The sequence below is a fragment of the Ixodes scapularis genome, unplaced genomic scaffold (assembly GCF_016920785.2).
Source record: "Ixodes scapularis isolate PalLabHiFi unplaced genomic scaffold, ASM1692078v2 PGA_scaffold47__10_contigs__length_4178495, whole genome shotgun sequence".
Taxonomy (NCBI): domain Eukaryota; kingdom Metazoa; phylum Arthropoda; class Arachnida; order Ixodida; family Ixodidae; genus Ixodes; species Ixodes scapularis.
The window spans coordinates 3,727,671-3,739,042 of record NW_024609876.1 but is presented as its reverse complement, the minus strand read 5'-3'; positions in this window follow the sequence as shown (position 1 = coordinate 3,739,042).

The following is an 11,372-nucleotide window of genomic DNA, read 5'->3' as shown; positions in this document are numbered from 1 at the left end:
TGGTAGAAAAATTGCGATGGGGGGGGGGGGGGGAGCTTCAGCGTTATGTTTTCATAATGTATGCGACAATGATGTCCGAGAATGAAACGAGCAGAAATATTCATTTGACTGAAATTAAAGGAAGGTTTAAATCTCTGTTTATTTGCAAGATAAGATAAACATGGAAGTTGACAATTGATGAAAAGCGCAAGTTAAAGCCAAACAATTTGTGTGGTGCTTTCGGCCATCAAAAGCGGTCGAGCACCGTTGTGGTCTTCCAATACCCTCAACACATGCTGATTGACAGCCTGGTACTTGTTTTGCCCAGAAAGTTCCCAACCCCAAAAAACTTCCAAAAAGGGTCTAATAACGAAGTAGCGCTTTCATACACTGACGAGAGGAAAGACCAAGACAACAAAATGTGCGTTCTGTTTCTTGGCATTAAAAACAAAGGGAAGTCGAAACGAAAGGAAAGACCGAAAAGCGGAACACGAACGTTGACTGCAAACATTTAAAAAGAGAGGTTGATTTTCAAATGACAAGGTCGATGCGACCACTTTTTTGGTTAAAGCCAGTCCCCAAGCCAAAACTGAAGGGTATGTAATTAATTCTTCAGGAACGAGAAGGTCAGTGCGACAACTATCCCTACTACGGGTTCACATAGAAAGAGATTCCTTCTTCGACCAATGACCAGTTATTGTATGACAACTTGGCTGTGACGAGCGGGCCTGCTCTCTTAAGCCCTGTCCACAACTCTGTACTGCCAAGAAATGAATCCTCTTGGCGAAACAAAACAGTCTGCCAGTATGTCCCTTATGCGGAGTTCAGTAGGACTGCTGGAGTTGGGCCCCGGGACCCTGTTGGCACCAACAGCCGCGATGTCCGCTCGCCAAGCGCCATCCACTCTCTGGCCCCCCTTTTCTTTGTACGTGTAGCCAGGCGGGCAGTACGCCTCATCTTTCATCAAAACGTTATGAAGCAGACTGCTGCCTTAATCATACCCCCACAGAGTGCCATGCTGCCATGCATCGGGCCCAGGAACGTGCGCCACCGGGAGACTAGGATACCGATGGCATTCTCCACGGTACGCCTCCCGCGAGAGAGTCGGTAGATAAAAACTTTCCGTCGCCTGCCCAGTCCTCTTCCCGGAAAAGGACGCATTAGGTACAGCTTCAACGGAAATGCCTCATCCCCGAGGATGCACAGAGGTGGTGCTGGGCGTGCTATACTGGGGAATTGAAGGGACTTTGCAGCTAATGCCTTCCCAATGTTTGAATCCCTAAAAACTCCGCCGTCCGGCGGATGCCCAGTCGCACCAATGTCCACCAAAGTGAATCGGCAGTGAGCATCAACAACGGCTAGAAGTTGCATAGAGTAAAACTTCTTGTAATTAAAACATGTCGTCCCCGATTTGGAGGGACATCTCATTGCGAAATGTTCCCCGTCAATAGCTCCAATGGGGTTGAGGAAATTCCATTTAACCTCAAACTCTCTGCGGATCTCTTCCCACTTGGCAGCTGTTGGCGGCTTCAAAAACATGGGTGCCAGCGTCTCTCAGATCGCAGGCAACGTCTCCCAGAGGATAGAAGACAGTGTTGCCTTGTGCATCCTGCTGCTGACACCAAAGTGTCCCAGGGATCCAGGCGATGGGAGGAACCTGGAAATATTGCATGGTTTGTCTGCGTTAGAGGTGTGAATAATCAAAATGTCATATGAATGGCTTCAACATGGCCCCAATATAATCCCTACTGCAACTACATCCTGCTAAGATACGCAATTACAAAGACAAATCTGAGCGATGCTAATACAGAAGTGAGACTTTCTGAAAAAGTTTAGATATGGTACTCCATACAGCCTTCAGACCACAGGGCAGCAAGGGCTACAGGCATGAGCTAGCCCACGCTATTTCCTTTGAAATTAGTCTTTCTTTAGACCTTTCTAATAAAGACCTCCTGGCCGGTGCCATTTGCAGAGTCCGTGCGTATGGCCCCTGACTAGCTATTTTCTCAAGCGATGAACATTCGCATGCTAGTCTGTGGAGGTTGCAAGCTGGGCTGCAGATTTGTAAACATTGGAAAAGCATATACATGGCTTTCATACGATGCCATTTTACAGTGCTGGTGCTAGTAATGTTGGCTGGTGCTATTCCCATGGCCGTCTGTACTTCTGACCTGACAACAGAAAGGTTCTGTATGGAAACCTTCCAGCAGTACCGTGTCGCGGCTGGCGGTGGCTACAATTATGGGATGTTTGGTTGCTGGCTCGAAAGTCTAAAAATAAAGAGCTCATAGACTCCAGCACCAACTGTGCAATGTAAATTTATCCCGTTGTTTACAGTCTAGACATTCTTGGCTGCATGACATGCACACTGCGTCCTATTTTGAAAGAAATCAAGGTTGCGGGCTTTGTGTTTTGTACATGTGAAATGATAGGGAGTGTGAAAAAAGTTGCTATTCTTCCAATGCACTTACGCAAAAAAAGAACAGTGCCATTTTCATGCTCGTCCTCCACGACAATTAGACCAAAGAAGTGCCTGCTTTGAGACATTCTTTACATGCGCAATCCGCAAATACAACTGGAAGAGCATTGACACAAACTATACTTACTAAACCCTACCTAAATTAAGGCACAGTACTGCCACGTAAAAGCAGGTTTTGCCAGCAAGTCCTTACTAGAGGCTGCTATACCGGCTGCCGGCAAAATATCATTCGCAGAATTATACTGACAGGCACGTAGCCAGGATCTTATCTTGGGGGGAGGGGGAGGGGGAACGCCGGTTTGCCCATGGCAAGACGTCATTGCTGGGAGGGGAGGTCCCAGTAAAACACAGTTTCGAACCGACCAACCCCCGACACCTCCCCCACCCCGCCAAGCCCCGCCCCCCCCCCCCCCCCCCCCCTGGTCCAGGAACTGGTCCAAGAACTGCGAGACGCTCTCTCGCAGTTCCTGCACCAGGTAATAAAACTCGCCAAAAATTTTCCGCTTATCAAAAATGTCTCTTACGTACATCGTACGTATTCTTTTTTGTTGTATCCGACGCCACAGAATCACTGCAGCTATCTTTCGTTTCGTTTGGACGTCCGCGTTCATGTTGATTCTGCCAAGCACACGACTGACACGACCGCCACCCCCGACCTCCCGTGAAGTTGGAACAGAACGCCGAAGCGGAAGTGCGCCACCGGAAAAGCCTTGTGCGCATGCGCAAAATGGGGAAGTGTATTGGCCACATGAGCGCGGGTTCTCATCGCAGTCCGGCGCAACGTCATGGTCAACGAACATCGCGTTGCGCCGGCGAACGTTCGTTGGAGCATAAACAGCCCTTCCGCGTTTATTACATCGTGGTCGCCGGAGGCAAGCTCACGGACACCAGTCCACACAAGATGGCGGAATCGGATGTCCGCTCGACAACGCGTTCAATAGGCGCTTCCCGAAAGTCGGTCAAGGAACACTGAGAAACCGAAACCGTCACCATTTGAGCGTCGTCGTCGTCGAATCTGGCACGGCTGCTATGGCATCTGCTTTTGTTGGTATCGCCGGTACCGCTGACCCTGGCTCATCAGCCTCGCCTTGGAGCATTAGCCTGACCACGACTCCGCGGAGCTTCAATGAACACAAGATTGAGGCCTACCGCGCGTCGAGATTGACGTCGAGCCGTCACGACGCCCAAAGTCACAAATTCCTCACCGAGCCCTACGTAGAGCCTTCGTCGGTTCGAGTGTCCAACAGGTAAGCATGGAAGCACGACTACTCGTTGTCGCCCGGTTCAACCTAAATGCGAGAGACAAAGGTGTGTTTATGCTCCGTCGTTACGTCAGCGAGCGTCCGCATTCTGTTCTAAGCTTTGCTGCCTTCTAACCTCACGCGCGAGAGAAGGTTGATGCTGGCTGGCGTCGGTCAGCGACTCGGTCCCTGACGAACGCCGAGCTGCTTCGAGCTACGTTAGTCAACGTCAGCATCGTTTCGAGCTTGACAAAGAGGAGTGCGCGGACGCTCGCCGCTGTTACGTTGGAGTATAAACAAACAGCTCTAAGCATCGGGCCGTGAGCGCGCCAGCTACGTGCGCGCGCTCTTGTGCCGTCGAACGCTTCGAAAGGCGGCACCATGCATGCGTTTTTATCTTCGGCATCTTCCGCCATGGGAAAACATGGTGAAATGAAACACTGCCGTTGCTTTTTCACAGTTGGACATGATGTTGCGAGTCTCAGTGACGTGCGAAGTGAAGAGCGGGGGCCGAGTCAAAACGGAATCGCTCGTTGTGTCGCTAGCCTGGGACATCTGCTTTGGTCGTGTTATTTTCAGAGCTGGTGCCTTCACGTTAACGATTCGGTATGTTTGCACAATCATGCTAGCGCAAAAGATAGGACGAGCGAGTGTATACAATATATTTCCAGCGCTTTAAGACCATGTTGTCTACTTTTATGAACATACCATATTTGCTCAGTAAACAATCTATGCAGCACATGCATCTAAACAAAAATGCTAATGACCGATTTTTTTTACTCATTTCAGCTCCGTTACTGGTGTTTGCATCAAAACAAGTTGCTTCAGGAGCCAAAAAAAAAAAAAACTGCAAAGCCGTACATCTGTACAAGGTTTCTGTTAACCTCCTTCAGAGTGGAGACGTGGAGGGTGCCGACTATGAGTGTGCGGCTGGCAAACGTGGGGCGTGCAACCACAGTATGGCCCTCCTCAAGCTTCTGGCTTTGTTAGGAGCGAAAGATTATCAAGAAGTTCCCCCTGCAGTATCCTGTACTGAGTAGCCTCAGCAGTGGCGCCGTCCACGAGAGGAAGCAGTCGCCTCCACAAGCCGGCAGTCCGCCGACTGGAGAAGTGTTCGAAAGGAAGGGCTGGAAACACCTATCACGTCGAAGTTATATGACGCTCAAAGAAATTCGGTCTCCTTCAATGACAGAATGGCCTCCATCCAAGTACTTGGAGAGAACCTCTTCTCATGTCAAGCCTCGCCTTTTGCGAAGCGCCTCCGAAGGGCAACCGCCACCGGTCCGGTCGAGACGAAGTTCGGCCTGGCTCCGGTTGGCAGTCTGCTGCCCTACCAGCAGTCATTGGTGCCTTTCGGGTACGACACTTTTATCAGCCCGGAGGTGGGCCATGTCCAGGAAAGAAACCGGTGCTGCCCTGTGAGCCGGCCTTTTTCGATTCCTGCGTAAGCTGGAACATGCCTGGGCTGAACCTTCCCGTGGAACAAGACGTGCTCCTTAAGGTGCCATTTATATATACATAGTTGAGTTTTGATGCATAGAACAATACCGTTCATGTGGCAAATATATATGAAGGAACAAGAAAAACGAAGGCAGAACAAGACAGCTAAAAAGAGTAATCTCCACATCATCATTTTCAAATGTTTGTTGCAGGTAGTACCAGCAAAGCAAACACCACTAATTAGTATTTTGGGGCTCGCTTGCATCTTTGCAACAGATCTTCATATATTTCACCTAACACCATTCCACCCTTGGTTCATAGTTTGCAACCATGCTGGTAAATAGTTTCCGCCATTTACACTATTCGTTTGCATATACGTGAACCTTCGGTAGTGTCACCTTTGGTGTTTCTAAATTCCAGAAGCATGACAAGTGGCTCTACCAACAAGAGAATGAATACGTATCTTTGGGGACATGTTTGGGTCACTAAACTTTTGCTTATTGTGTTGTTATTCGTGAAAATAGAGTACTATACTTCACTTCAAAAGTTCCGTGCAGGAAAGCGGAGGCTAGGGGATGTAAGTAGGCAACCTCTTGCGCGATAAGAAAGAGCACCAGAAGCAGACGACGAGAGAGAGAGCGCGCAGAGGAACATCTTTTAGAAGGTGTTCGGCTTTTTAATTGGTTGAAGAGATCTGTAGCTTCCACACAGCTACACGGAACTCTTGAAATGGAGTATAGGCGATATTTCTTTGTCATCCACTAATCTTAGCTGGCACCATTAACCACAACTCAAAAGATTGAGGAGGCTGGTGAAAGCAGGAAAGCAGTATACGGTTTCTCGCAAGCACAGAACCTTGTAGGACAAGAGCCTCCACAAAAACTGCCATATTTGTAGCTGTGCCAGCGCTAGAAGCAATGTACACTGGTACAGAGTTATTTCTTCGAGTATTTTGAACTGCATTTATCCCTGGTCTACAACCATCAACTCGTTTCAGAAGGCAAGTTTCTGATATTGCATCGGTTATTCAGATTGTTGTTCATGGCCATGAGCTCCAAGCCGCCGTAGTAACCAATGGTGTCTAAGACCTTTGGAGCTGATTTGCCTACCAGCAAAGAAATAATTGATTGCATATTCATCTCGACCTATGCGTTCAAATGTTGCCGCTTTCATACGGTGGGTGTCATTGCTTGTAACCAAATAATAAAGGCTACTATTTTCTCAGTCCTTGCTGGTGACTTCTACAGACGCTACATGTTTGGAGAAAAACACCCGACAGCAGTCCAAAAGTCCACTGTGGAAGGCGGCCCGGCAGTCCCAACTCACAGCCTCATCCTTTGGTGATGCTGCTACACGAGAGAGCTGGACTTTGAAAGGCCTCATCAACCTGACCTCACCCGAGGAACTCTCTCACGTCCGTGCAGTCAGGTGATTATAAAACTTTCTTGGAGGAAACAGCTGTTGAATTGAAGCTTACATTAGAGCATCGCTTGGAGTGTTCGGACCCTGGGATGCCCACTGTTTGATGAAAGCCTATTGCTGGGAAGACTTTATGGCAGAACGAACTTCTCTTCATCTGAAGGAGTGGTGAACTTGTTCTGGGCATCTGCTACATCTCATGATATGCACCCAAAAAGAGCACAAGCTTACGTAACCGAGATGGTGGTTGTGTGTCAGAAGATTCCCATTAAGTCGACATTAATCACCTTCGCTGGGATATGGAAGGTGCCCTGTGGCTTAGCATGTCAACTCGCAAAATTGACTTTTCTTTTTCAGACTTAGAGCGTGCTGGGCAGCCAAGGTACGTTCTGGAACGAACAAAAAGTGGCCTGCCAAGTGGCTCTTCTTGTTGGTAGAAGTAAAAGTTCTCAGAGCAGCTGCAGTGAGCAGTATTGAGCCCGGTGGCACTTACGATTTCCTGCCGCCCACAAACATGTTGACGTGTTTGCGGCCAGCAGAAGAGCGAGCAGTGAAAAGTGCCTCCATCGGCAGCATTGATATCACCATGATAGAAGCGTTTCTGAGCAGTGAGCACTGCTCGGACGTTCTGCTCAAGCAGAACGTCCGAACAGTTTGTAGTGCCACATGGGGTGTATTCACAGCACGTGCGTGGACAATACTCACGTGCAGTTTATTTTCTCCAAATATTTGCATACAGTCATGGTAGCTCTACTTCTGTTAAAGCAAGTGCTTAATGCTAAGCAAACAGTATTGGATGTTTGGAATCCAACACTGTTGAGTGAGTCTGCTAATTCTTCCCCCAAGTCGGTGAGTTTCCTTGTGTAGCAGATAAAGCATGCAGCTGTTCAATCAGGCCATGATAACTTGTGCTTGGAGGATGTGATGACATGGAGGCTTGATTTCCATGCCGCCTCTGGACATTCACGCTTGCCCAAGCTTTGCTAAATGCCAGTAGGCCTGTAGATGTGATAGGTTTGAGCACAGGGCTGCTGCGAATAGGAGACCACACCACCCGTGACACATTTGTCGACACTATTTATGATGTACTTGCATGAGGGAGATTTCTCTGTGGAGAAAACCAAGTATTTCATTGACCTGCAAGGGGAAAAAACCACGAAGAGGAAGCGGAAGCGAAGAAAACCTGAGCGAGTGCTCGCACTACGCAACTTCTGCAGTTCTTGTGTTGTTGTGAGCTTGTTTGGGCAGTCTCACATTCTCAGGGCACAAAGGGAACATAACTAAATAAAGGAAACCCGCAGCTAATTGCAACTGCCCTCACCAAAAGAACGGGATCCTCCATTTTTCGAGAATCCCTCGGGGAGTTTGTGAGCCACCCACAGAACTTTCGTGGGTTCCCGTGGGGATACAGCGTTAGTCAACACTTGTGGCACACCGCACGTGACCTCCAATCTTGACAACCTTAAACTCTCTTCGCGGAAAAAACTCCATCGTGCGAATGCACCATTAGTGTCGTGTGTCTCATCTGTGACGAGCGATAACGCACCAAGGCCAGCTGAAACACATTTACTGTGCATCTTCCAATAAAGTGGCAGAGATCATGCAGCGGTGACTGAGCAATGGGCACGACTAAATCCAGTCTGAATCTGGGGTAGCCATTGCCGTGTTTGTGTCTAATATCAAAGCCTTTCTTCAAATTGTTTCGTGGCAGCCATTTTTTGACCCTTGTTCATTTTTATTTTTAGTATTCTAATAGGCATGGCATCAAGTACGAGCCTTTTGCTGTGCAGCACTACAAGACTTCTTTGCGGGCAGTTGGACACGACATCCAGACCTTTTCTTGTGACATCTTTGTTCGCCCGGACTGCCCATGGCTTGGGGCGTCTCCAGATAGGGTTGCGTGGGATCCAACCGAAGCGACTCCTCATGGAGTCGTTGAGGTGAAGTGCCCATATACCTTGAAGGATGGAGGCCTCTACACTGCAGTCGACTTCTACATGGAAAAGGACACTGCAGGCGTATACCGGTTGAACAGGACACACAAGAATTAATACCAAATCCTTGGACAAATGGCTCTTTCTGGGCTGCTGTGAGGAGACTTTGTCGTCTATTCCCATCAGTTTTTGAGTGTGGAGAGACTTTACTTTTCTGACAGAAAGTGGTCGAAATGCAAGGCAGCGCTTGACTTCTACTTTCTGTCTTGCTTCCACACCTGTGTAAAAGCAGTGCATAACCATGTAAAGCTAGTGCTTCACCTAAAAGCCACCTCGCCATCTTGTCACGGTAACAAGCATTCTTTTCTTTATTTCTTAAACACAAGATAGAGCCAGTCAGAAATGTTTAGGTATGTTGACTACAGAATTCTCTGAGGTATTAGCAATTTATTTTTTTTCACAATCTTTTCGTGAAACATTTTTCTGCACTTAGATATCTGTGCTTTAGTATTTAAATCCCTACAAAGGGTCACGAATAGTAAATATGTGTGGGTGCAAACAGAACCATACTCATGTTTATTAATTCTACTACAGCAGTCAGTAATCAAGTGAACTTCGTAATAGATTATCCTATTATGCCAAAACTCTTTTATACCTCTTGCTCAACAAACGTGTTTATTCTTTCAGCTCTACCACTTGGCTTTCGTGTAGAACGAGTTCCCTTCCTGAATTCATTGGGACCATGACTGACATTGCACTGTTCTGTGGAAAATTTCCAATTGCTTTAATATATAGTGTTTCCGTGCTAGTCTAGAGCAGAGTGCTCTCACGTGCCGGCATATGTCTTCGGTGGTGTCACTTGCCCATTTTGCGTCAGAATGCATTTGCTGTTTATCTTTTCCGTGAACACGTGCTCGTAAATCTCCCTCCTCGAGCTTCACACTTTGGTGCTACAATGGCAGCATTTTTTTCATCGCAATTTCTTTGTATTTTTTCTTTCAAGAGCGCGCTGTCAGCGTCAGGTAACTACAAAGAGTGACAAAACACATATAAAGGAACCCTGGCGTAGGGTGATAACATATCGAGCATGTTTCTATCTGCCTTGTGTATGCACTTGTAAAATGCTCGCTCTTTGGCATCTCACAGCGCGAGTTCATACCTTTAGCTACCGCACTTATCGCCAAGGTTCTTCTGGTGCGCGGACACCTCCGTTTGAGTGTCGCGACCATTCCGGTTTCACTATAGTGCATCCTGCAATAATAAAATAGCAATGTCCTTGAGAAGTAGTGAAAAGAATTACCCTTGAGGGCATTCGTGTTGCAGGGGAGCATCAATACCAATCGCAAAGTGCCATTTTTCGAAAAAGGAGTAGCAGCAGCTTTTGATAGCGAGTGCCATTTCTCGATGAGCCTAATAAAATTGTCATAGTGGCAATTGCGACACTTTCTGTCAAGCTTTTTATGGTGCTTGTGACACCTCGAGAAGAGGTGTGACAAGACTGGGGGCTGGTTACTCACAGTATTTTGCTTCTTTCTTTAGGGAAAAGAGGTAGCACATAGTAGGCCACCAACTACATCTGCTTTTTCCTCTTGTAGTTAACAGCAGTGCCACGTACGGTCATTCGTTTTGTTTTGCCATGACACTATATGGGTGTTCCGAGGTATGTCGCGAATGGTTCAAAGCGTGAGCGGATGTGCCACTGAGGCTAACCGAAGTATGGCTAGCGTTAGCCCCAGGGAACAAGTGATCACCAGTTTTCTTTCCGTTTCACAGATTTAAAATATGATATAAACAGCAAGTGTGGTTAAATGCATCTACACAGGGCACTAGCCCGGGCTGCAACATTTAGAGGATGCTTGGCTTAATGAGTCAATCGTGAAAAGCTCCACATTTATACTCACTTGCTCCATTTTGCTGTGTACCAGGGGTGGCACAGGCCATATGTAAAACATGGCGGTACAAAGTTGAAGAAAAACTTTGTCTTCAAACACATAGGCACAACTTGCACAGAGCAAAATCAACATACAGAAAGCTAGTCTCCATTGCCGGCATCGTGCTGCCGTAGCAAGGAGTTCTGGAAATTTGACAAAACTGTGCAGATAGCCCAAATCTCATTCACTACTGGCCCAAGTGACAGAGGGATAACCCGATCAAAAATATGGAAGCTCTTAACCTGGTGAATTCGCCGCTCCACATTAATGCGCAGTGACGCGATGTTCTCCGTTTCCCTGGCTTGGGCTTCTGTGAATGTGCCTTGCCCAAGGAATGGAGGGATGTTGACCTTGACATTGATCTCCTCCAGGAGGTCCGAAATTAGAAACCCCTTATCGGCCATGACAGAGTCCTTCTCGTCAAAGGGGAGTTTTAAGAATCCACTCTGCCGTACGCACTCCTTGTCCGACATAGACCCCAGAAAGAGCTGCGACGCACATGTCACGGTTCCATCTGGGGATATTCCTATTAGTCCATTGAAGGTGTTTGTCGACTTGTATGACAAAACGCTTGCCGACTGAAGTGTGAGGGAGCTAGGAACTTGACACTTTATCTCTGTCGCATCAAGGATCACCCTTGTGGGGTATTTTTTTCAGAAAGCAGGTGGCATGGCCTCGTCCACCTCCCGCCAAGTGAGCCACAAGGAAAAATGTCCCTGGTGCTGATAAAGGTAGCTGATCCATGTTACGCACAGCCGTGAGACTGTGGTGGTAGAAATCACAAAAGGGAAAGCCAAGTCCTTCTCGAGAAGGCCGAGCCGAAGGCGAACCAGTACTAGGAACATCTCGTCGTGAGGGGGCAAGCTTCGTGGTCACCCTTGTTTGCTGCCTTGCGAGTAGAAAGTCGACCACATCTTGATGTTCTCTCCAGTGCTGCCAGGATTTAGAT